We start from the raw sequence: 26,191 nt of genomic DNA on the forward strand, positions 1-26,191 counted from the left end.
CCAGAAATAGAACCTGATGTACCAGGAATTTAGATTTTTGTCCTCAGAGCAGTGGAGACCCACTGGGAGTTTTGAAGACTGAGACTATGACTCAGAGGCAGGCAGAACGGCTGGAAGGCTAGAGGGCCACGTGGACTTGAGTGTGGACCAGGGAGAAGGTGAGGATGGATTCAAGAGATACTCAACCAATTTGGCGACAGGTTAGATGTGAGAGGTAAAGGGGAAAGTTCAAGCCAAATCACCCAACTCTCTGGCTAGAATGGACATGATGGGTAAGGAAAAGAGGAGGAATGAGCGGCCTTTTGTTGGGGGGAGAGGGGTAGGTGGTAAGAAGGGTTCATGCAGGGAAATAATGGAAATCAATACTGATCTTTTAATAGAGCAAAATAATTTAAAACAAGAATCTAAGTATAGCCTAAGTGTTTTTTTTCACCCAGGCCTCAGTGGTTTTGTTACCATATTATGACTTGATTTTTTTTTTTTTTAACGACTTTATTTATTTGAGAGAGAGAGAGAGAGTGAAAGAGATGGAGAGTGCATGAGTAGGGGGGAGGGGCAGGGAGAAAGAGAAGCAGACTCCCTGCCCAGCAAGGAGCCCGATGTGGGGCTCGATCCCAGGACCCTGAGATCATGACTTGAGCTGAAGGCAGATGCTTAACCGACTGAGCCACCCAGGCATCCTTTTATTACTTGATTTCAATAATGTTGAGAAATAAGTAACAGGGCGGAACCCGAAAGGTAAAAAACTGATAAACTACTATTTACAGCTATTTTAACACTTCTCTTTGAACCCCTAAACGTGCTTTTGAAATAAGATTATGTAGTTTACGAAAACAGTAAATAATTAATAATTATAAACAATATACATTTTGCTTCTGTACTGCTATGGTAACTCTGGAAGGATACATAACAGATAGTAATCATTTGAATTTTGAACCATGCGGATATGTTATTTATTTGAAAATTAAATACATTAAGTGTTATTTACTGAATTTACCAGCTACAAAACTGGATAAAGAAATAATACTCAGAGCCTGGATGCTTAACAGATCTAATAAAAAAGTATAATTTGGGTAACTTATATCTGCTTTAGGTTCTACTGTGTATGAGCTATAAATTAGGTATAGATATATACGGTTACAGTTTCTCTTACTGATAGATTTATGAACTTCATATTGTCTATGAATGCCTTGCTATTTTAAAAAATGTAACCAGAAAAAAGAATTGAATTAATCATGTCTGAATGATCCAGCTTAAAAATCATTCAAGTAAATAAGACTTATATCAAACCTAGACATTAGAGGGACGCCTGGGTGGTACGGTCAGTTAGGCGACCGACTCTTGGTTTTGGCTCAGGTTGTGATCTTGGGGTTGTGCGATTGGGCCGGTGTTGGGTTCCACGCTCAGCGTGGAGTCTGCTTGAGTTTCTCTCTCCCCACTCTGCCCTCTCCCTGCGCTCTCTCTAAAATAAAATAAGTCAATCTTAAAAAAAAACCACCCTAGATATTAGAAGAAAAAACCCTAGATATTAGAAGAAATACTGACAAAAACTTTCAGAGTAAATAGTCACGAAATATTTTTAAGGAATCTAAGTTCACATGAAGACATGTTAAATTCTGCTTTTCAACACATGTTTCATTAGTAAGCTAGCTTTCTCTGTGTCAAGTGGCTTCTCTGATCTTTTGGCTTATTTTTGGATTTCCTTCCTGTTTCTTTTTCCTATGCCCATCTTCTGAGTCAATATATAATTACTGAGAGTCAGGTACCATGCTAGGCATCAGGGGGCAGCAGCGGATGGGCACAGAGATAAGCAAGTCAGGATCCCTGACTTCAAGGATCTCACAATCAAGTACTGAGACATGGTGGGAAGAGGTTAAGTTGTAACACACAAGTTTGCTTTCTGCATCCCTTTCCACTCAAGTCATACTTGTTTTTCAGTGTTATTTTGTTGACTTCATGGCTGTAATTCTTATGGCTACTTAATATGTCATTCTGTAGATGTACGGCAGTTTACTTACCAAGTCCTGTAACAAGACGTTATAGCCGGTTAGAATTCTTCAGTGTAACAATGAATGACCATCTATTTCTACACCTAAAATGCTTTTCATGAGGTAGACTCTAAGAAACAGAAATGAATGAATGGATTGTTTAAAGGTTTATTAGGCATAATGTCCAACTCCTTTTCAAAAGGACTGTAAAATTGTTCACGATATTCCTATTAGCGATTAGTATTCTTTAAAAAAACCTGCTATTTATATATTAGGAAAAAGATCTGTTATTTCTCTTCCATCTTTGATTACATGAAGAGTGTGAATATTTTTTCCATGTATTTATTTTGTGAATTGTTAATTCATATCCTGTACTAATCTGGCAATAGTATCGTATTACATTTTATATAATTTCATGTCCCCATTGGCTAGGCTTTCTTTCCTCTAGCTTCCCCAGGCCACCATAGCAGGTTTCCTCTGGTGGTGGGTAGATCTACTTCCCATTACAGATCTGGAGACTCCATGTTCACTGGCATTTTAACAGACACACTTCACTTCAAGGTTCTTGGGCAAGCAACAGGATGACAGGTTGGATTCTTCTCCAAATATCCAAACAAGAAGAGTTTACCTTGGGTCACTAACACTTTCACTGGAACTCCTAGTCCTCCTCAGGCTGAGAGTTTAAAAAGAAACTTTTTTTGAAAGCAGATTTCCAAAATTAGCATGGGAACCAATGCTGTTGCAACATTTGTACGGGCTGGGTGTGTGGGCAGAACACCCAGTTAGCTCTTAATGCATACATGCATAATACCATGTCCTACCATCTCTTCTGCTCTGTTCCTACTGACTCAGCTGAAAGTCTCTTCAGCAATCTATGGGGAAGGAGAGATTCCACTTGCAGCTTTTCCTCATGGGTATGCTGGACTGGGGCTTCCTCCACCCCGGTTCATCCATCAATGCCATCTGTCTTCTGCCTTCTAAAACCTGGGAAGGGGGCACCTGGGTGGCTCAGTCATTAAGCGCCTGCCTTCGGCTCAGGTCATGCTCCCAGGGTCCTGAGATCGAGCCCCGCACTGGGCTCCCTGCTCGGCGGGAAGCCTGCTTCTCCCTCTCCCACTCCCCCTGCTCATGTTCCCTCTCTCGCTATGTTTCTCTCTGTCAAATAAATAAATAAAATCTTTAAAACCTGGGAAATCTTTGCTTTGCTGATGGTCATCCATCTGTTCCCATTTTCAGTGCTGTCATGAATTTACAAATTTCTGTCTGTAAACTTTATTTTCCTCTGTCATCTCACTGGGAGTCAGGGACACAGAGGAGTCAGTCTATTGGCTTTCACTACAAACTTGAGTTAAAATTCTTTGTTGGCTTACTTGAAATCCCCAAATACTTCAAATTCAGAAACTATGAAAATCTCAAAGACATCCAATTAAAATTAGCCTCAGTTTTATCTTTTAAGATTATTTATTTATTTGTTTGAAAGAGAGCAAGCAAGAGAGCACGAGTGGGGCCGGGGCGGGGGGGGGGGGTGCAGAATGAGAGGGACAAGCAGACTCCTCGCTGAGCAGGGACCGTGATACGGGGACTCGATCCCAAAACTCTGGGGTCATGACCTGAGCCAAAGGCAGATGCTTAACTGACTGAGCCACCCAGGGACCCCAAATTAGCCTCAGTTTTAAAGAATACAATTATCCAGTACCAATTTTAAGAATAAATAGGTTTCCTGAAATGAGTGACCAACTAACCATAAATAAAGAAAAAAGTTAAGATTAGGCAATATCTGGCACAGAAAAGGAGGAGGAGTGAGGCACAAGTGGGAAAAAAGAGAAAGGAGAGCCAGTAGTCTTCACTGCTGCTATAGAGAAGAACTGAAGTGATTTTTTAAAAAAATGTGTTCTTTATAGCACTGAGACAGGTTAGCTAAAACTAAGAATTTACCAAGGGCCATACTGATCAGTCGTGCTCTGCAAATTAAGTACTGAAACTATTTTTATAAACCAAGAGTTTATTTTTTTTTAAGATTTTATTTATTTGAGAGCAGGGGAGGGGCAGAGGGAGAGGGAGAAGCAGACTCCAGGCTGAGCAGGGAGCCTGACACGGGGCTGGATCCTCCAAGTCCCAGGATCATGACCTGAGCTGAAGTGGGATGCTTAACTGCCTGAGCCACTCAGATGCCCCATAAACTAGGGATTTCAAGCTAAAGATGAACTCTACAGCAATAAAGAGAAGTTCCCTTTGTACCAATTAACCTCTACTACAGCTCTTTTAACAGGATGAGAACCTAGGCTAGTTACTGATCTCTGTGCCTAAGGCAAAGAACAGCAATGCTAAGGGAGAAGACAGGAACATTAAAATGCCTGAAAGTATTAAAAAGAAGAACCTTTTCACTTTCTTAAATAAGACAGAAAACGACATCTTTTATTTTCCTCATGCAGTGGCAGCACGCTTGCTGGTTTTCATGCAACACGATTTCTGTAAGGAGGTCTGCGGCCAATCAGCTTGCTCAGTCACGGGAGGACAAACAAGAGGCTGCCTGCTTATGCTAGAGCCGGGTCTTCCCGCAACACCTCCCGTAGGTGCTATGCTCAGGCTGGATCTACAGAGGTGCCCCCAACACCATCATGTGCAGCAGTGAAAGCTTCTGGAACATCGCAATGGTATGATTGAGAGTTTTTTGCTTTTTGTGTTTTTTGGTGGGCTAGGTCTTTCTTGTACATGTAAACTCTTTTGGAAGAGCTGGAGTTAAAGGATGAGCAGGAGTTTGGTTTTGAGCCACAATGTTTCCCCCGCACAGATGCCCCTGCCCTATTCCACGACATGTTCTTTTCTGAGAAACACATTCAGTGGTTGAGTGTTAAGTCCTGTGGTTGAAAGAAGTGACCGGCTCGCCACCATCCACCATCCTTCTTCCTCAATGTGACTCTCCCAACAGCAGAGGCCAGAGACGGGAAGGTTGTCTCTGTTCCCGGTCACCAGGGAAATGACTTGGCGACCTAGTGAAAGGCAGGGCAAGGTAGCCCCCTGCCACAGAGATGCGGCTGTCCTCTGTCATACAGACGGAGAACTCCTTGGCCTCTCTGCCTGTGAAACGGAACACGCCAATCCGGTCAGTGATGTGCTGCTAGTGTGGAAGGAGCCATCCTTCTTGAGGCCGGAGACCAGTAGAGTCCGCACGCTCCCTTCCTGCCTCCCTTCCTGCCTCCGTTGTTTTCCCAGGTCGGGGCTGGTCAGGATGGGGCTGGTCAGGATGGTCGAGGCAATCTGGGCCCCACTGATCAGGGAGAGTTGGAATACATGGGACGGATCAAGATCTTTAACCGTGACTCCAAGCTTCTGGCTGCCTCAGCATCTTGGCCGACCACAGTGACGGCTCCCACGTGCTCCCAATACAGGCCCCTGTTCTTGGCAACAGGATGGGCCGAGACCAACATGAATGCCCTGTTCAATGAAGTGGCGTACAGCCCGGGTGTCCTTGTTGCCATCACCGCGGGCAAAGCCTTGGGAGGCCACGTCAAAGAATGCCAAGAAGTGCTGCTCTTCCTCACCACTGTTGGATTTCCTGCCGCTGCTCAGGGCGAGGGTCCCCTCCGGCGGGGCTGTGGGCACAGGCACGCAGGAGAACACTTGGCTGTGGCATTCTCAGTGTCCTCCCGAGTGCCTGTGAAGTAAAGCCGCACATCTTGGGGTTATTGTATCAATTAACCTTTGGCTGCATGCCTGCATCCCTGATTTCCCAGGATGGCTCCCAGAAAGACATTTGGCTGAACTTAAAAAATCTTTGCAGAAAACTGGCTCCATTCCTCAAGGCCCCAGTTCCAGAAATGGTCTTCAGGGTGACATACCTGCTACTTTTCAGCACTTGGTTGTTCTTACCCGGGGCTAGTTCTGCAGCTGCATTACAAAATTCAGCGAGTCTCAGGACGGGCAGGTATTCTTTGTCCAAATTTTTTGCAGCAGTCTGGGCCTCTGCCTTCCGGATGCTGGGGAGCACATAAGGCTTTCCATTACCATCCCGGTAGGCACCAACTCCCAGACTCATCTTTTTGTTGTTGGTGTCTCTCTGGAAGGCTTCTGGGACTCCCCGGATAGGATGTTGGGGGCCCCATTTCCACATGGGTCCACCAGGAGCTGACTCTGGCAGAGGCCACAGAGCAAGGCCTGGGTGGAAGGTGGCAATGAACCGGACAGCGTGCCTGGCCCGGGGGTGCAGTAGGGCCATGGTGGGCGGAGAGAAGGCAGTGGGGAGCTGCAGGGCGGAGCGGAGGGCCAGCAGCCAATTCTTTTTAAATAATAACAGGGAGTCATTCAAAACACAGAAAGAAAGAAAACAGAAACTGGTAACCTCTGAAATTCTGACTTGCTATTATGCATGGCACCAGGCATCCACGTAGTCCCATTACGCTTTTGGTATGGACTCTATGATGCTTACTGTATAAGTATGGCACAGCAAAAAGACAGGAAATACCACTGTTTTTAATTAAAAACTCTAACAATGAATATAAGAAAAAGACGATCTGAACTTATGTTTAATAACAACTTGAGTATTTATCAACTAAATTCTCCATTGCAAATCTCTTTACCACAGGCTCACTTCCGAAGGCTATCCTGAATGCTGTGGAGTACTCTTAATGTTATCATTAGTGTTGATCAACCGCCTACATAAACGTATGCATGTGTGCGTATGCGTACACGTGCATACACACACATGCATGGGATGTGTACTCCTTCAATTTTTCATTATTATAAAAAGTAACATGTACTCATCATACAAAACTTTGAGAGTAAAGAGACAAGGGGAAAAGTCACCTGTGTGGTCCTATTACCCAATGTTAATATTTTTGAATTTTTATCTTCTTCTAGGACTATCTTATCTTTTTAAAAAGATTTTATTTATTTGAGAGACAGAGAGAGTGAGCACAGGAGCGGGGGAGGAGCAGAGGGAGAAGCAGACTCCCCACCGAGGAGGGAGACCCAGGCAGGGCTCAATCCTGGGACTCTGGGATCATGACCTGAGCCCAAGGCAGACGCTTAATCGCTTAACCGACTGAGCCACTCAGGCGCCCCACCAGGACTATCTTATACAGAGCATTCAAACCAATCATATGGTTCAAGAAGCTGGGAGAAAAATCCCAAGGAAAGCAGGAAAAAGAAAAAAAGGGAAATTGAGAAAAAATACCTGGAGATAAGATAATAACATTGGAGGAAAATAAATATTTTCACTTATTGAGTATTTAAGTTGGACACTTTTTCAACTACTTGAGTATCTCGAGAAACTCTTAAAGGACATTAAAACTATAACCCACATTTTACAGCTCAGCCACAGAGAGCTTTTAGAAGGTGCCCAAAGTCACACTGTTGGAGTGAAGCCAGGATTTTTAAAAATCCAAATCCTAAGTGTTTACCATCTAAACTTTACTACCATTATGGAAGAAACTGATAAGAATGACCTTTCTACAGGGTTTGGGCCCCAGACAGTTTTTGTTTGTTTTTTAAAGATTTTATTTATTCATTTGAGAGAGAGAGAGTGTGAGTGGGGAGTGGTAGAGGGAGGAAGAATCTGAAGCAGACTCTGCACTGAGCACAGAGCTGGAAGCTCAACTGACTGAGCGCCCAGAGCCTCAACCCAGGTGCCCCGGGCCCCAGACAGTTTTAAAGGCAATTTCTCTTAAACATAAAAAGAGAATTCTCAAGGGCTGCACAGAAAAACTACCCAAATCATTTCATTTGGGTAATAAAAGCCAGTGGTACCACAATAGCAGTAATCATACCAAAAAAAGGGCCACATTATAATTTCATTAAAGAACATTTCGTAAAATACAAATACCTGATTTTTACCTCTTAGTAATGAATAATCCATTACAGTTAAATGTGTTTTATCCCAGAAATACTAACAGCTTAATAATAAGAATGCTAGAATATGATCTAATCACATGAATAAGCCAAATGAGAAAACCCATATAATCAACAGAAGAGAAAAGAAAAAGGCATTAGGTAAAATTCAATATTCCTTCCTGATAAAACATTTTTGAGCTAACTAGCAAAGGCTGCATGTTGTTTAGTGTATACATACACTTTAATGAAATGCTTTACAAATCTGACAGTCATTTTTCTTCAGGAGCCACACTAACCTTAAACTTCTCTGTATTTTAAGAGTATGCATGCCACTAAAGCAAGCCCACTTCATGATGAAGGAATGCAAATCGGAGAGAACATGGTGGCGGGAGGTAGAAAAAAGCTCAGAATCCTCTTTTCTGTGTTTTACTATTTTTGTCTATAGCTGCCAATGAACTAACAGAAAAATTTTGCCCGTAACTTTGGGCTTATCTAGAACCCACTTACCCAGAGATTTCACAACACTGGTTAACAACAAGAGAACAGGACACAAATTACCATCAGTGAAGGGAGAAGCTGCTGTTCAAAGAAACTCCCTCCATTTTCTCTTGGCTACATTAAAATTACATGGGTAAGCTGCCATTGTGAGTCACGTGAGTCAAGGTAAGTTAAACTGAACTGTGGCCCGCTTACTACTGTTTATTCTCTTTTGTGTGAAAAGGCAAGAGTATATTGGAAAAGTGCAAAATCCTAAGTTTAAGTTGTATGAAAGATAATGTGAAGTGACCTTTCACAACCAGGGGAAAGAAAGACTTGGGAAATTCCTTGAAAATCATGAAAACATCCTATAGCACCTAGATTTGCCTTCCCAAGATTGAGTACTGATAAATCTTAATTTGAGATTTGATCGTATCTGAAAGTTAAAAATGATGGTAATTTGTGGAGTCATAAAAATAGTTTCAGTTCATGACCAGATAATGGATTACATGAAAAACATACAGGTATGTATAAAAGAACTTGCACATTAAAAGAAAAACAACCCGAAGGGAAGATTCTCTGACAGGTATTTTAGCAGGAATATGAATCAGAATCATCGGGGGAGCTTCTTAAAAATGCATTTACCCATGGGGTGCCTAGGTGGCTCAGTTGGTTAAGCATCTGCTCACATCATGATCCTGGGGTCCTGGGATCGAGTCCCGCATCGAGCTCCCTGCTCCATGGGGAGCCTGCTGCTCCCTCTGCCTCTCATGAATAAATAAAATCTTTGGGAAAAAATGCATTTACCCAGGGGGAACCTGGGTAGCTCAGTCAGTTGGGCGCCAGACTCTTGATTTTGGCTCAGGTCATGATCTCAGGGTTGTGAGATCGAGCCCAGCACTGGGTTCCACACTGGGTGTGGAGCCTGCTTGGGATTCTCTCTCTCCCTCTGTGCACTGCCCCCACTCTCTAAAAAAAAAAATAAAAAAAAAAAGTACTTATCCAGAATCCATGCATGAAGATCCTGATTCAATGGGATAGGATGGGGGCAGTGTATATTTACATATTGCAAAAGGCTGACTAGATAATTCTAATTTGCATCCTGGTTAAAAACCATCACTCTAGGGCGCCTGGGTGGCTCAGTTGGTTAAGCGACTGCCTTCGGCTCAGGTCATGATCCTGGAGTCCCTGGATCGAGTCCCGCATCGGGCTCCCTGCTCGGCAGGGAGTCTGCTTCTCCCTCTGACCCTCCCCCCTCTCATGTGCTCTCTCTCATTCTCTCTCTCTCAAATAAATAAATAAAATCTTTAAAAAAAAAAAAAAAAAAAAAACCATCACTCTGTATATCTATAAAGTTGAACTATATAAAACTGCCAACATTAGATTTCTTCTTTTACTTACAAAACAGCAATTTCATCTGATTCATTTAATAGAAAGTGGCCAAGACTAAAAACAGCTAACATTTACTGAATATACTACTTTGTACCAGACACTAAGTTCTGTACACCTGTCGCTGCAAGTTTCCTAACACTAGCCAAGAAATGGGCAAAAATATACCTGGACTTTGTATGGGGAAATGAGGGGGAAAGAAAGGCAGTTGAGAAGAGGAGGAGCGGAGTCAGCAATGATACCACAGGGCAAATCATCATTATGTCTGGAATAAAGACCACTGGGGTTCTAGATGGATTGATGGAGGCAGGAACAGAGACTGGACGACATTAATTTAAAACGAGTCCCACATACAGCAACTGTCTAGGTGGTCAAGGAGGGACAAGCCTCCTCGGTCATTTCCAACACGTCTAACAGCCAAAATACAGAGCAGAATGCATGTCCTATTACTGTAAGTGGGGTCGGGGGGTGGGCCGGTGAGCGAGAGTGGGTGGAAGGGGCTGATGAGGGATAGTCACGGCTCATCAGGAATGGTCGGGAATCACAGGCTGGGTAGCAGGCCCATGCACAAGGAAGCTTCCCATCTCTTTAAACGGCATCACCAAAAGTCAACCATATATTAAAATGAAAACACTAAACATGTGCACCTAAATTCAAACTGGGGGTAGAAGCAAAGTTGTAGCATCTCATTATCATGTAAGGCTCCCTTCAGTATAGAGGACAATCTGATAATCAAAGAGCTAACATTTGGAAGGTCCAGGCCCCCAAGTGAGATTTACCTAGGGACCTCATTCAATACAATATCCCCTTCGGTATACTAGCCTGTTTCTTCCAATTTTACAAGTGATAGGATTTAAAAAGTTATTTCCATTTTTACCTAGAAGTTTCACTGTAAGATGTTAAGTCAAGTAAATACAATGTAACTGAAGAACTGAGAAGGAAGTCTTAAAATAGTCAATTCTCTCATCCTTCATAAGAAGAAATAAGGGCTAGAGAAGAGTTAAGTCACTTGCAAGAAATTCCACAGAAAGCTGTGGTAGAGTTAAAACTGGAACTGACCCAGGATGGTATGGTCCAGCAGAATCCACGTATCTGCGTCCGTGTAGTTAGAGCAGACGGGAAATCACTGCGTACTCACACATGACTTTTGAAGCCAGTATCCCTTATTCTCATTCTTTTGCTCTATCCCAAAACCCAGGGTTCAGTTCGAGGGACGGGCTGAGCATGTTTATTTTAGCAGTAACTGGTACCCACTTATGGGCTTCCACAGTCACCAATCCATCCTACCGGAGGACTGAGTTCAACTCACCTCCTGAAGGACTGGTCTCATATGATCTAGTAGTTTCATGTTATGCCAGGTGTTGAAAAACATGGTCTTGGTTAGGCGGTGACAGGTGCTGCATGAAGACAAAGAAACTTCTAACAATAAAGTCACTTTAACAACAGAGCATTCCAGTTGCCAGAAGCCTGGCCACTGCTCTTAAATCACCTTTTTCCTTTCTGGGTTCTTGCCGTCTCTTGCTGTCATCGAGAATCAGTAGGGCCTTACCGAGAATCATAACTAATCCCAAATTAGTGACCCTTGACTCTACAGGTTTGAAAGGAAGAAAAATAAGATATTAAAACCATTTACATGCCATTTTATAAGATTTCGTACTGAAAAACAGCAAGGATGAATACATGAAGCCTGTATTTAATTCCAGTAGACTAAATTCTTAAGCCTAAATATAGCTGTCATTCTCACAAATCCAAGAAGCAGAAGCAAGAAAATTCAGGTAGCTCTGAACTTTGAATTGCTACTTATATTTCACTTGACAGGATGCAACTATAATGTACAAAGCCTGGGAATGAATTAAAGTATCAGAAGAAGAGTATTGACCCTGCCTCCCCCAAAAAACTACATATTAACTAAAATACCAAAGAGACTGATACAAAGCCCCTCGTTGTTAATATTGCCTGCCTCTTTATGTAACTACAACCTATCACATTAAAAGGGAAATTAGTCTGACATGGCTCAGCTAAAATTCTTCAAAGACTCCGTAGTGCTCTTAGGTTAAAATCTAAATTCTGTAATATTGTCTCCCTATGTTATCTGTCCCCGATCATTTCCTTTTTTACACTTTTCCCCTTAAACCTTATATATCTTGATCCTATGCATTTTTCAGTTTCTACTAGTGAAATAAGTGTGGACATTTGGGGGAGTCTGAGTTAAATGCATAACAAAGTGGGTTGTACGTAGTGGAACAATGGTACCAAGGAAAGATAACAGACCCTGTAGGAACTGACATGACATAAGGACTTGAATAAAGAAACAGAAGGTATACCTGAAATGAGTTTACAATGATCACATTTTCTGAATGCTTTGTTGAGATCTACACACCATTTTTTTTAATAGGAATAATAAAGCAGGGGTTATTGTATGAAGAAAAGATTAAGGAATAAGAAAAGAAAAATATGAGCTATCAAAAGTTTACTGTGTTATTCTTGAGGGGAGGGGGGTGGGAGGATGGGTTAGCCTGGTGATGGGTATTGAGGAGGGCACGTTCTGCATGGAGCACTGGGTGTTATGCACAAACAATGAATCATGGAACACTACATCTAAAACTAATGATGTAATGTATGGGGATTAACATAACAATAAAAAAGTTTACTGTGTTATTCTATAAATTTTTAGAATTTTATTTGTAACAGCTTTATTGAGGTATAATATATAATAAACTGCACGTATTTGAAAGTCTGACCCATTGTAATCTCCCCTTCTATCGCCACCCTCCTTAATACACTGAATTAAATACACTGTTTCCTATATAGGTTAATTAGCATTTCCTAGAGTTTCTAGAATTATGCAATATGTATCCCTCAGGCTTCTTTCACTCCACATAATTTTGAGATACATCCCTGCTGTTGCCTGTATAAGCACAGCACTCCACTGTATGGATACACCACCACTCATTTTCCTATCCACCTGCTGATGGACAAGTGGGTTGTTCACAGTTTTGGACCCCTGTCGACAAAGGTGCAAAAGGCAATGCAGTACAGAAAGGATAGTCTTTTCAACAATGACACTGGAACAATTATGATATCCATATGTAAAAAAAGGAAAGTACCATATACAAAAGTTAACTCAAATTGGACCATTCTTAAATGTAAAACCTATCATTGCAAAATTTCTAGAAGAAAGCAAAGAATTAGGCATGTGGCCTTGGATTAGGTGACCTTGGGTTAAGTAATGACTTTTTTTTTTTTTTGAGAGAGAGAGAGACAGGAGAGAAGGAACACAATCAGGGGGGAGTGGGAGAGGAAGAAGCAGGCTTCCCGCTGAGCAGAAAGCTCGATGTGGGGCCCCATCCCAGGACCCCGGGATCACGACCTGAGCCGAAGGCAGACGCTTAATGACTGAGCCACCCAGGTGCCCCTAAGTAATGATTTCTTAGATAGAATACCAAAAGTAGAATCCACAAAAGAACAAACTGATAAATTGGACATCAAAATGAAAAACTGTTACTCTTCAAAAGACAGGTAAGTAAACGATTACACCATCATCCACTACATGCCTATGGGGTGCCTTTTATTCCTGGGATTTATTCATTCCTAAATGGTGACAAGTGGTAGCTACATCTGTGGTGAGCACAGCGTAATATACAGACTTGTGGAATCACTATGCTAGACACCTGAAACTAACGTGATGTTGTGTGTCAGCTATATTCAAATAAAAACAATTTTAAAAAACGTATTTTCTCTCTTCAAAAAATAAAAGACAGTTAAGAAAATGAAAGGAGTGGTGCCTGGCTGTCTCAGTTGGTAGAGCATGAGACTCTTGATGTTGGGGTCATGAGTTCAAGCCCCACATGGGTGTGGAGCTTACTTTAAAAAAAAAAAATGATGCAGGTAGAAGAAAATGAAAGGATAGAAAGGCCCCAGTGGAGAAGCTGAGGTCAACACAAAATCTGAAATACTCAAAAAAGATACAAAACCGTCTCAGCACTGCAGACGAATAAACAAGTACATTGCTGTGGGCGATGGTGGATGGTGCCGCTGGTAAAATGCGTCTCCTGATTCCCTACAGGACACATTTCCCTCTGAATATGTACCCAACTGTTTCTGACAACCATGCAGGCATGGTCATGACTGGTGGAGAGCCACATACTCTTGCACTTTGTGTGTTTCACTGTTGTCTCTGTCCTCATTCAAAATGTGAAAGAAAAGTGAGTACCTGAGAAAAGACCCCTTTCTTGCTGGTTGGGACCCAAACTGATATCAGAGATGACCGCTCTCCTACTGAGAAGCTTTAAGAACAAACAGAAGCCTACCACTCCACAGACTGCTTGAAGGCTATCACGTATGTGGAGTGCTTTGAACTCATACGGAAAGGCCTAAAGAATGTGTTTGATGACGCAATACCGGCTGCCCCCGCCAGCCGGAGACCGAAGAAGAGCCGCAGGCATGTGCTGCTATGAACGTCTCTACAGAGCCCTTTCTGCACGGCTGGTGTCAGCATCGTACTAAAAGGGAGGTCTGACTCAAAAATTAAAACCTGTCCTTCCAATAACGACATATGCCCTGCACCTCCCCACACGCACTTGTGTGAGGCAGGGCCCATCGGTATGGCCCCCCACCTCCCCCGATACTGGTTAATTCTGAGTAGTTCTATATTGTCAGAAAAGTGATCAGTATTAGTTTTTGATCTTTTGTTTCCAAAAAAAAAAAAAAGTTTCTGTTGTTGTTTAAAAGCAAGGTATACTTGTGATGACTCTCTAACAGGCTAATCTGGACTGCTGAAGCTGCCCTGGTTCCACTCTGGACAGTAGGCAGGAACATCTTAGTAGTATTCGTTCCTTTTCCATTTTGGGGGTGTGTGTTTGGTTTGTTTTTATTTAGTCTTTAAAAAAAAGTCATTAGGTGGCACCTGGGTGGCTCAGTCGTTAAGTGTCTGCCTTCAGCTCAGGTAATGATCCCAGGGTCCTGGGATCAAGCCCCACATTGGGGTCCCTGCTCAGCGGGAAGCCTGCTTCTCCCTCTCCCACTCCCCCTGCTTGTGTTCCCTCTCTCGCTGTGTCTCTCTGTCAAATAAATAAACAAAATCTTTAAAAAATAAAAAAGTAAAAAAAGTCATTAACCAGTGGACAGCCCTTAAGGTATAGAGAACAAACTGATTCCACTTCCTAGATCTAGTTCAGAAAACATGTCATTACCCCCCACCCCCACGCCACCACTACGTGCTCTTAAGAAGGTGTGTATTAAAAGCCTCATGTAGTAACATACTCCTTTTTGAGAGCTGACTTTTCTGTCCACCGTTGAGTAGGTCCAGTATTTGATGAAACTCATAAAAGCAGGTGGTACCTGACCTGCCCCTCCTCTTTTCCGGGATGCACTCTATATATGACTGTGACTTCCAAGGAGATTTGTTTGCCATTTGCTGAGGTTTTTAAAAGCTAATTACTAACTTCTACTGTTGGTAAATGAAGAAAAGTATTGTATCTTTTGAGATATATCAAATGGATTGAGTTCATAATTTAAAAAAAAATTTTTTCCCTTTCAAAAAGAAAATGAGATGTGCCTGGCTAGCTCAGTCAGTAGAGCATGTGACTCTTGATCTTGGGGTTGTAAGCTCGAGCCTCATGTTGGGTGTAAAGATTACTTTAAAATAATATCTTAAAAAAAAAAAAGAAAATGAAAGGATAAGCTACAGACTGCGAGAAAATGTTTAGAATTTGAAACTAAAAATACTGAGGAAAAGAAAAAGGCAAATTTTGGCTCACTGGCAGATTCTTTCTGATTACTTAATTATGGTAAAAAAAATGAATGAACTGTGTATAAGCTCCCAACAAAGGATTCAAACAGTAGAAATGAGGGTGATAGAGACTCAGATAATTAAATTTAAATTGCTTCTTACTCTATAAATATACTTTTTAGCTATTTCTAAGATGACTAACTTAATGCATATTTGATACCATATTAAGTAAATCGTGAAAAAAGTTCTTGATCCATACAACTGGATCAAAACATTTTCAATGAAAACAATGGCCTAACAGGGTAATGTGAAATGTGTACATAAGGGTAAAGAAAGCTGTTTAAACAGAACCTCTTCTGTGAAGCATGTCCAGCCTTCCGACTGCTCTCTGGGGCCTGAGTGGCTACTTCCTTGGTGGTTCCAGAGCATTCTGGACATAACTTCTATCAGTGCTTCACACCACATTAATTATTGGGGGCTTTTCAACAGCAAGGAGCTTATTTTTTCAGTTCTGAAAAAAAATCCCAGCATCTAGCATGGTATCTAGCAAATAACTAATCCATACATATACTTTTGAAAAACAAATCAAACTCTAGAAAATGACTGGAGAACAGGTAATCAGTATTGGTAAAATCCTGAGACATTCTCCCAACAAGAATAGGAACTCCAGTTAAGAATTGCTGATTGAGGGGTGCCTCGGTGGCTCAACTGGTTAAGCTTCTGGCTTTGGCTCAGGTCATGATCCCAGGGTTCTGGGATGGAGCCCCACATCGGGCTCCCTGCTCAGCGGGGTGTCTGCTTCTCCCTCTCCCTCTGTCCCTCCCTCCCTGCCTGGCTCATGCTTTCTCTCTCAAAAAAAAAAAAAAAAAAATTGCTGATTGAGGGGATGGGTAGAGAAAAGAGAGCCAGCAAAGGAGACAGACTGCTCCCACATCTGATAATGTGATGTTGTATTACTTGGAATTACGATGTATTATGCATTATGGACAAATTACACACTGCTCTCAGAAGCTAAGTTAGCTTTTCCAAGACTAATGTCCAAAAAAGGCCTCAGAAAAAAATTAAATGGAATAGTCAGAGATAATTCTAAGTTCAGCAGATACTTCATGCAATTTTCTTAATAAATTAATATAACCATGTCAATGTTATATAACATCTGACTACAAAGCAATTCAATCTTCTGACAATGAGGTCATTTACTAAGATCACTACAGCAAGTGGCACATCTCCACAAACATTTTTTCTTCTTACCTTACATACGTATCATAAGATTTAGGAGTTTGGGGGACATTAGATGTGTTATGTTCTTATATCCAACCCAAGAGGTTTATGTAAGGTAAGTTTATAGTCACTGACCTATTTTTGCAAATGAACTCAGGATGTGAGTATCCCCGTCACTTTTGAGAACCTAATAATGTCTATGGACCCTCAACACATAAGCCTCACCATGGTCCTATTTAAAAACTAATACAAATATTATAAAATTTATATCTAGAGTTATTGCTTTTGTTGAATTTGTATGTGAATTATTAGTAAGAACTGATACTTGAAAAAAGGCTATCATAATCATGGTTGTACAAAGAGAATTAACAACAAGGATATTTACTGTAACATTATTCATAATTTAAAAATGAAGAATTAAATTATGGATGGCCATAAAACGCGATTATAAAACAATCATTAAAAAGTGACACTGAGGGGCGCCTGGGTGGCTCAGTCGTTAAGTGTCTGCCTTCGGCTCAGGTCATGATCCCAGGGTCCTGTGATCAAGCCCCACATCGGGCTCTCTGCACAGCGGAAAGCCTGCTTCTCCCTCTCCCACTTCCCCTGCTTGTGTTCCCTCTCTTGCTGTGTCTCTCTCTGTCAAATAAATAAATAAAATCTTTAAAAAAAAAAAAGTGACACTGAGTACTGAAGGACGCTGAAAAATTTCACAAAATATGTGAAAGCAGCTCACAAATAATGTGAAATATGAAAACACATTACATATTAGTACAAACAGGGAAAATATCAGACAGCAAAATAAAATCTCAGTAAGAGTAATCTAAACAGAGGCACATGAAAAATGTGTAATTTCCAGAGCCTTTTACTTCTCTGAATTCCAGTTTTCTTTCATGAATGTTTCCTTTGTAATCAGAACAGAAAAAAGCTTAGGAAAAAGGAAACAATATTTAAACAGTGTTTGCGGTTGGGCTTTAATATAATCAAACTGTCACTACTAGCTGCTGTGGGCAGTTACGAAAACACTGGTCACTACCCGGCAAAGCTGGAGGCGCACAATGTAAGTTTGTAGACGTTCAAATGAGTCTGTGTAGTCAGCCTCCAAGATGGCTCCCAACAGCCCCCGCCTTCTGGTATTCACACCCTTCTGCAGTATCTTCCTGTAAGGTACCAGGGGTGATCTGTATGACCGTTACAAGAGAGCAGAAGTGAAGGCATGTCACTCCCAGGACTAGGCTGTAAAAGACTTAAGGCTTCTGTCCTGGGCACTTGCTCTCATCACTCTCTTCCGGGGAAACCACGCTGTGAGTTGTCCCACGGAGAAGCCCCTGTGGCAAGGCACTGAAGCCTCCTGTCAGCACCATGTGAGTGAGACAGAAAGCCAGACCTCTAGACCTAGCCACGTCTCAAATGATGGGAGTTCTGGCTGACACCTTGACTGCAGCTTCATGAGAGACTGAGTCAGAACCATACCGCTAAACCGCTTCTGATTCCTGACCCCCAGAAACTGTGAGATAATCATGTTGGTTGTTTAAAGCTGCTAAGGTTGGGGTCATTTGTAACACAGCAATAGCTGACTATACGGTTGGCTGATACTTTTGGAGACTGCAGGCCTTCTAAGAACCCACCTTAATTTGAAGAAGCACCTAGGCTATAACTCATTTTGCTCTAAATTCAAGGTTCTCATTTCCTTCTGGTCTGACCCAAGCCAGAAAAAACATTTGAATACCTTTTTCAAAATGTTCAGTTCCTTAGAACTGCCTTCTACTTCTCTCCCGCTCGTATTGCATCTCCTCTTTCAGTTACTGTAAATCCAGGGTCGGCAAACCCGTTCTGCAAAGAGCCAGACAGTAAACAGCTTAGGCTCCTCTGTGGCAACTCTCACAACAGCTTGACAGCAGCCGGAGACAAGAGCTAAATAAACGGGCACAGCTGCATTCCAATAAAACTTTATTTCAAGGACAGTTGGTAGGCTGATTTTAGCTCCAGAACTGTGGCTTGCCAACCTGCTATAAATGAAAACTAGTAAGATCAATGCTTCCAACTCATGCAGTAGGATCCCATTCCCTCTAGCTGACTCCAAATATCGCTCCAGAAAGCCCAGAAAACCAATGCATCAATCTGTCCCTCCCTACTGAATGTAAACATGTTATTTCTCCTTTCTTAAAAAACAAAATTAAAAACAAAAAAAAACCAAAATAAACACTCTCAACCCTCCTTCCATTTCTCCAACGCACTGTCTTAATTTTTCTCCCCTACTCCTCCCCAAGCTTACTCTTACCAGGCTTTTGTTAAGATCACCAATGATCTTCAGGTTGCGAAGCCCATCGTCAATTCTCAACCTTCATTATACTTCACTTAGCAGCAGCAGCTGACCCAGATATCATTCCCTTTTTCTTAAAATACCTTGTTTTGGGGTGCCTGGGTGGCTCAGTCCTTAAGCGTGCTCAGTTCTTAAGCGTTTGCCTATGGCTCAGGTCATTATCCCAGGGTCCTGGGATTGAGTCCCACATCGGGCTCCTTGCTCAGCGGGGAGTCTGCTTCTCCCTCTGCTTGTGCTCTCTCTCTGACAAATAAATAAAATCTTTAAAGAAAAATACCTCGTTTTATTTCCAGGATACCATAATCACTTGGTTTTCCTCAAATCTCTATGGCTGCTCCCTTTTGATCCCCTTTGTTCTAAGTGTGGTGGATCTCAGGGTTCAACTTGAACCTCTGTTTTCTGTCTATACTCATTCCTTCATAACCTCACTCAGTATACTTCTATATGAGATGACACCCAAATTTACATGTCCAGATTTCATCTCTCCCCTGAAGGCCAGACTTATATTCAGCTGCCTACTCGACATCTTCAATTGGTTGTGTTCCAAACTCCAAACTATCCAAAACTAAACTCCTAGTATCACCAGTCTCAACCTACCTCTCTCTCTCAGTTTTCCCCTTATCTTAGTAAAAGGCAACCCCATTCTTTGAGTTGCTCAGGCCAAAACCCTTGAGTCATTTTTGCCTCCTTTTTCACAGCCCACATCTGATCTGCTGGCAAATCTGTAAGCTCTAAAATAGATCTACTCCTGAGAAGAATTTCCATGTTACTCTGAATAACACAGTCTTACAATGAAATGTAAGGTCCTAAATTATCTTGCCATGCCTTCTACTAGAAGATAAACACATGTCTTACTCACTCACATCATTTAGGACTCCCCTCAGTAAAATATGAGATTCACGGGGGAAGGGAATTTTTCTTTGTTTACTGTTTGTTACATCTCCATTACTTTATGTAGTGCATAACACATAGTAGATCCTTACAGTAGTATTTGTTGAATGAATGAGTTAACCGTGAAAAATGACAAAAAATACTTTCTAGTTGATGGAAAACTTACTGATAAAACAAATCGGGTATGTTAACTTTTTTCTCACTTCCTACTTTCATAGTGTTTTTTAAATATAATCAAAGCCCCTGGTAACTTAGAGCATTTTAAAAAAGACTAGAATATGAGTCAGCGGTCTAGGCTCTGCCACCTACCAGTCTCTAAAGTCTTTGGTTTTTCTCTAATGACCATGGTTTTCAGATCTGTAAAATGAGGACTGCCCTAGGAACCTTGGACCCTTTTAAAATTTACGATCATTCAAACCTGTACATATGACTTTAGAGGCTTAGGCAATGAGAGATACTCTTGAAGCCCACAGGCATCTGACCACAGCCTCTATAAAGGTGTGTTGATAGGGAAGTTTAAGTCTGACTTCCTGGAAAAAATGTCATGCTATATAGGAGAAGTGGCAGGGCAGCTGTTAAGTTGGTGGCACGGAGGTGAAACACTTACTTAAGGGCTTTAAATGTCCAAGGCTTTATGTTAGATACAATAATAAGGCTGGAAAGTAGACAGGAATTTTCTTGGTTTATTTATTATTTTTAAAGGTCTTATTTATTTGAGAGACAGAGACAGTATGAGTGGGGGGAGCCCGACGCGGGGCTCGATCCCAGAACCCTGAGATCATGACCTGAGCTGAAGGTGGATGCTTAACTGACTGAGCCACCCAGGCACCCCAGGAATTTTCTTTGTTTAGATTTTTGTGATAGACCATGTAAATGAGTCCCCAAAGTTATGTAACATGTCCAAGGTCACACAGCTTATAAATGGTTGAGCCATTTATTCAAATACAGGTTTATGAAATCCTTGATACTAACAAGCTGAGTGGAGATGTGACCAGAGTCCATCTGTTTCCAAGTGCTACTACTCATATTTATTTGGATATTCACAGACAACTGAAACTCAAATGATGATCCATTCAGGCTCAGGGACCCATATCAGAAACTCCCATTATTCTTGATGCCTCTCCTTAACTTTTCATTTGTAATTAATCACTCAAGCCCTACACAGTATTTCAAATCGAGCTGCTTTTCTTAATCCCCCTGATCCTATTTAGGACATTATACTAACAGCCTGGGCTGTTCTGAGAATCATATTATCCCCACCTGATAGCCTGACCCCTTCCAGTGCATTTTCTAGAATACTGACTTTGAGAGGAGGCTTATATGCACCCCAGGATGAATAGAAAATGAGCCACTGGAATATGGGAAAATATTAGAACTTGTATTTACATGTGTTTCTAATCTTAAAAACTGAGAAAGAAATTAAACTTTACTAATAGCCAACATGCTGACTGACACTGACATCCTCACTGGGTCTCTGTCAAATGGAGGAGTTTGAGGGGTCGGACCTAAGGGAAGGACGCGCAATCTGAGAGAGATGGAGAGTGGTGCTCTCCTAGCTGTTCACTAACTGTCAGGATATTAGGGTGTATTTAGTTTACATGACCCAGGTAGACAGATATAAAAAATATTATCTAAGTTTTACCTAAACATCTTTACAAGACAGATAATTTAATAAGCTTACTGAAAAGAAACCATGAATTGAAAAGATGCACGCAAGCACAGGTGAGCAATAAGACAATGCAGAGTCAACTCATTTTCACTTCTAGTATAAACTCTTCATCAGTTTCATGGAAGAAAACAATGACAAAGTAAATCAGATCTGAGAAGTAGGCCAAATTGAAATGAAAGATGGAAATGGTAATATGGATTTATATATCTAATTCTGTGTTAGGTTTAGGTCTGGCTGTTAATGATGGAAAACCCCAAATGACGGTTAAAAAAAGAAACTAATTTCCATGATGATCTAACTATAGTCAACCCAGGGCTGACAACACGGCTCCAATGTTATCTAGCAACCAGCATGCTTCCGGTTTTCCAGGGGGCAGCCATCCCCATGGCGCAGAGGATTCCCAGTCATTACAAGTAAGTTTAAGGTGTACAACCCTCTCAACTTTGAGAGCCCTTCCTGGAGTTTCACAGATCATTTCTGCTTGATCTCACTGGCCAGCCTGGCCATGGTTAACTGTAAGGGAGATGGGGAATTGGAGTCTTTATCCTGGCAGCGGCACGCCCTGCTAGTATCCCCGGAGTGCTACTACTCATATTTACTTGGATATTCACAGACAACTGAAACTCAAATGATGATCCATTCAGGCTCAGGGACCCATATCAGTTCATTTACAAAAGAAGGGGAACGCTGAGATCAGCTGTCTCCAACGTATAAACAATAACCCTCATTTCTATTCCTCCTTGCTAACCAAGAGTCAGCCACAGTATCAAAACACAAAAAGGTCTGAATGATGACGTTTTTCACAGGTAAGTATGGTGCAAACTGATGTGAGGCAAAACCTGTACTGAACAGACAAGAGACTATTTGTACTATTGACTTATTTAGTGTGAACAGTCATATACTTTGCTGTAGAAATATTATTTGATTAATGGGTACTGCCCCAAATTATGAAATATTTAGTATATGCATAAAATTATCTTTCTTTAAGTCTAAGGATTCCAAATCCTAAAACACATCCATTTTGGATAAAAGGACTATGGAATAGTACTATGTAACAATTAGAATTAATAAGGTCTTTAAAAATTAAGGGTTAGAATAAGAAAATCTCCACGTTTTTTAGTCCTCTCTAAAGTAATGCAGTACTGAGTCAAAACTTTTATTATTTTTTTAAAAGATTTTTTTTTTTTTAAGATTTTATTTATTTATTTGACAGAGACAGCGAGCGCAGGAACACAAGCAGGGGGAGTGGGAGAGGGAGAAGCAGGCTTCCCGCTGAGCAGGGAGCCCGATGTGGGGCTCGATCCCAGGACCCTGGGATTATGACCTGAGCCGAAGGCAGCCACTTAATGACTGAGCCACCCAGGCGCCCTCAAAACTTTTATTATTTATCATTACTCTGAAATTAATGATAAAGGTTCATAAGCATCCATTCAGGCTTCTTACTTAATAGCAACATCCACATTATATTCTATTAACACTTGTTGTTTCTGTCATGGTAAAAACGTCCAAAATAACACAGAAAACAAAAGGCAAAATTAAACTGAATTTCACTAACAACAAACAGTGCTGGAAATCATATAGGTTTTAGGTTAACAAGAACAAGATTCTTAGGTAGATTAAAGTGCAGATGTTTCTAACATATCAGCTAAGGTACTTACTGGATTCCAGAATAACATAACACACAAGAGCTGCTTTTTTATTTGCTAAAAAAGCAAAAGGTAGCAGAGAAGAGATCTCCAAAAGCAAAGTACTTCTTTCATAAAAACAATGTGCTACATGGAAAAACTATGTACATATATCACTGATGGAGCTATATTGATGAATAAGGAGGATTCTAGGATAAGCACAGAGAGGTAGCACCACATCTGAAATTTATTCTCTGCCTAATTCACAGCTAGTGTAACAAAACTGAAACTGGAAGTGCACAAAATGTTATGCCATTAATATGGCTCATTTTATAAAAGTAAGACCCATAAAATACAGAAGAGAAGAGGGACCATATCCCCACTCATTTTGTAACACACATACCTTAGTATGGAAACCTGAAAATGAAAAGAAAGTCAATTACAGGACAATCTCTCATGAACAAAGATGTAAAAACATTAAAGATATTAGCAGACCAAAACCAATGATACATCAAAAAAAAAAAAAAAAAATCATGATCCAACTGGATTTATTCGAGGAATACAAGGTTCCATTCACAAATTGATGTGTAATTCACAAAGGGGGAGAAAATCATATGAATAGTCATTCATAGGAAAAGCCTTATTAGCAAACTAGAAACAGAAGGAAACCTCTTTATACTAATAAATACTATTTACAAAAACTTTACAGGTAAAATAGCAAATGTTTTCCCCATGAGACGAGGGATAAGACAAGACTGCTTACTTTAATCACTGCTAGTCAGTAAAGTCTTAGAAATTCTAGTCAGTGCAATAAAGCAAGAACAGAAATAAAAGGCAAAAGACTGGATAGGAAGAAGCAAAACTGAGACTATTCATAGGCAACACTCCAAAACAATCAAATTTTAAATACTAACAAGTGAATTTAGCTAAATTGCTGAAAATGTGGTCCTAACTTAACATTATATTTCAATATCTAAAAAGTAATTACAGGATCAAGGACCTAAATATAAGACTTAAAATAATAAAACTCTTGGAAGAAAAAAAGGACAAAAGCTTCATGATACTGGATTTGGCAATGGTTTCCTGGCCAGGACACCAAAGGCACAGGTAACAAAAGAAAAAACAGACAAACTGGACTTCATGAAAATGAGAAGATTTTGTGCATCAAAAGATGTTATCGACAGAGTGAAAAGGCAACCCACAGAACAGGAGAAAATATTTGCAAACCACATCTCTGATAAGGGATTGATATCTAGAACATCAAGGGAGAGCTGTAACTCCACAACAAAAACACCAAGCAACCTAGTTTAAAAATGGGCAAAGGACTTGAACAAACATTTCTTCAAAGAAGGTAAACGAATGGCCAACAAGCACATGAAAAGCTGCTCAACATCACTAATTGTTAGAGAACTGCAAATTAAACTACAATGAGATACCATTTCACATGCATTAGGATGACCACTATCAGAAAAACAGAAAACAAGTGCTGGCGAAGATGTGGAGAAATCAGAACCCTTGTGCACTGCAGTGGGAATGTAAAATGGCACAGCCACAGTAGAAAACAGTATGGCAGTTCTCCCCAAAATAAAAAATAGACTTAACCACAGGATCCAGCAATTCCACGTCATGCTTTGTACCCAGAAGAATTGAAAGCAGGGTCTTGAAGAAATATTTGTGCACCCATGTTCAGAGCAGCATTATTCACCATAGCTAAAGCATGGAAGCAACCCATCTGTCCATGTGTAAATGAATAAGTGTCCATGTCCATGTGTAAATGTGGTGTGGTAAACACACACACACAATGGAATATTATTCGGCCTTAAAAAGCAAGTAAGTTCTGACATATGCTACAACATGAATGAATGCTGAGGACATTATGCTAAGCAAAGTAAGCTAACACAAAAAGGCAAATACTGTAAGGTTCCATGTATATGAGGTATTTAAAGCAATCAACATCATAAAGACAGCAAGAATGTCACCACATTCTTGGTTCGAGGACTAAAGGGAAGGAAGAATGTGAAGTTATTATTTATTGAGTACAGTTTCAGTTTTACAAGATGAAAAGAGTTATGGGGACGGATGACAGTGGTGATGGTTGCCTAACAACGTGAATGTCAACGTATTTAATACCGCTAAATTGTACACTTAAAATGGTTAAGATGGTAAATAGCATATGTATTTTACAACAAAAAAAGGAAACAAAACCAGTAATTACACAGATTTTGAGAATGAAAACTTAAAAATAAAATATGTATAAGACTGTGTTGTCTTTTGCTGCACAAATTACCCTAAAACTTAGTGACTTAAAATAACAAACATTTATTATCCTACAGTTCAAGCAGCCCAGCTAGGTAGTTCTAGCTCAAAGACTCTCATGAGGCTACAGTCAAGATGCTGTCAAACTGCAACCATCTAAAGGCTTAAACACTGGAGAATCTGCCTCTAAGATGTCACTCACCACTGGGCTGCTAAATGTTCTCTTAACATGACAGCTGCTTTCTCCAGATGAGTGATCCAAAAGAGCAAGGCAGAAGCCAAAGTGTCTTTTATGACCTAGTCTTGGAAGTCACACAATGTCATTTGGTCAATGTGAAAGGGAACAAAGAGGCAACAATCTCTGGTGGGCAATTTGGAGGATGGCGACCACAGAGAACTTTAAATAAAAAATTATAAAACAGCAATGAGAAAATTTAAAGAAGACCTAAATATGCTTTATTTTATGTTTATGGACTGGAAGACTCATTACTGTAAAAAAAAAAAATGTCAATTCTTCTCAAGTTTATTTATAGATTTAATGCAATCCCAATCAAAATCCCAGCAGGTTTTTGGTAGAACCTGGCAGTTGATTTAAAAATTTGTATGGAAACATGGGGCACCTGGGTGGCTCAGTTGGTTGAATATCTGCCTTTGGCTCAGATCATGGTATCGTGGTCCTGGGATTGTTCCCCGTGTCAGGCCCTACACTCAGAAATGAGTCTGCTCTCCCTGCCCCCAACGCATGCTTTCTCTCTCTCAAATAAAGAAATAAAATCTTAAAACAAAAATCTG

At 40.8% G+C, this 26,191-nt stretch overlaps 1 protein-coding gene and 1 pseudogene across 1 annotated transcript in view; both read right to left on the reverse strand.

Moving 5' to 3' along the window:
* The window catches only part of RALA (RAS like proto-oncogene A), a 76,179-nt gene that overhangs the window by 31,137 nt on the left and 18,851 nt on the right, over positions 1–26,191 (reverse strand). The window lies entirely within an intron of this gene.
* Positions 4,158–6,172, reverse strand: LOC116648481 (annotated as a pseudogene).

Source organism: Phoca vitulina, unplaced genomic scaffold, assembly GCF_004348235.1.
Source record: "Phoca vitulina isolate PV1807 unplaced genomic scaffold, GSC_HSeal_1.0 scaffold44, whole genome shotgun sequence".
NCBI lineage: Eukaryota > Metazoa > Chordata > Mammalia > Carnivora > Phocidae > Phoca > Phoca vitulina.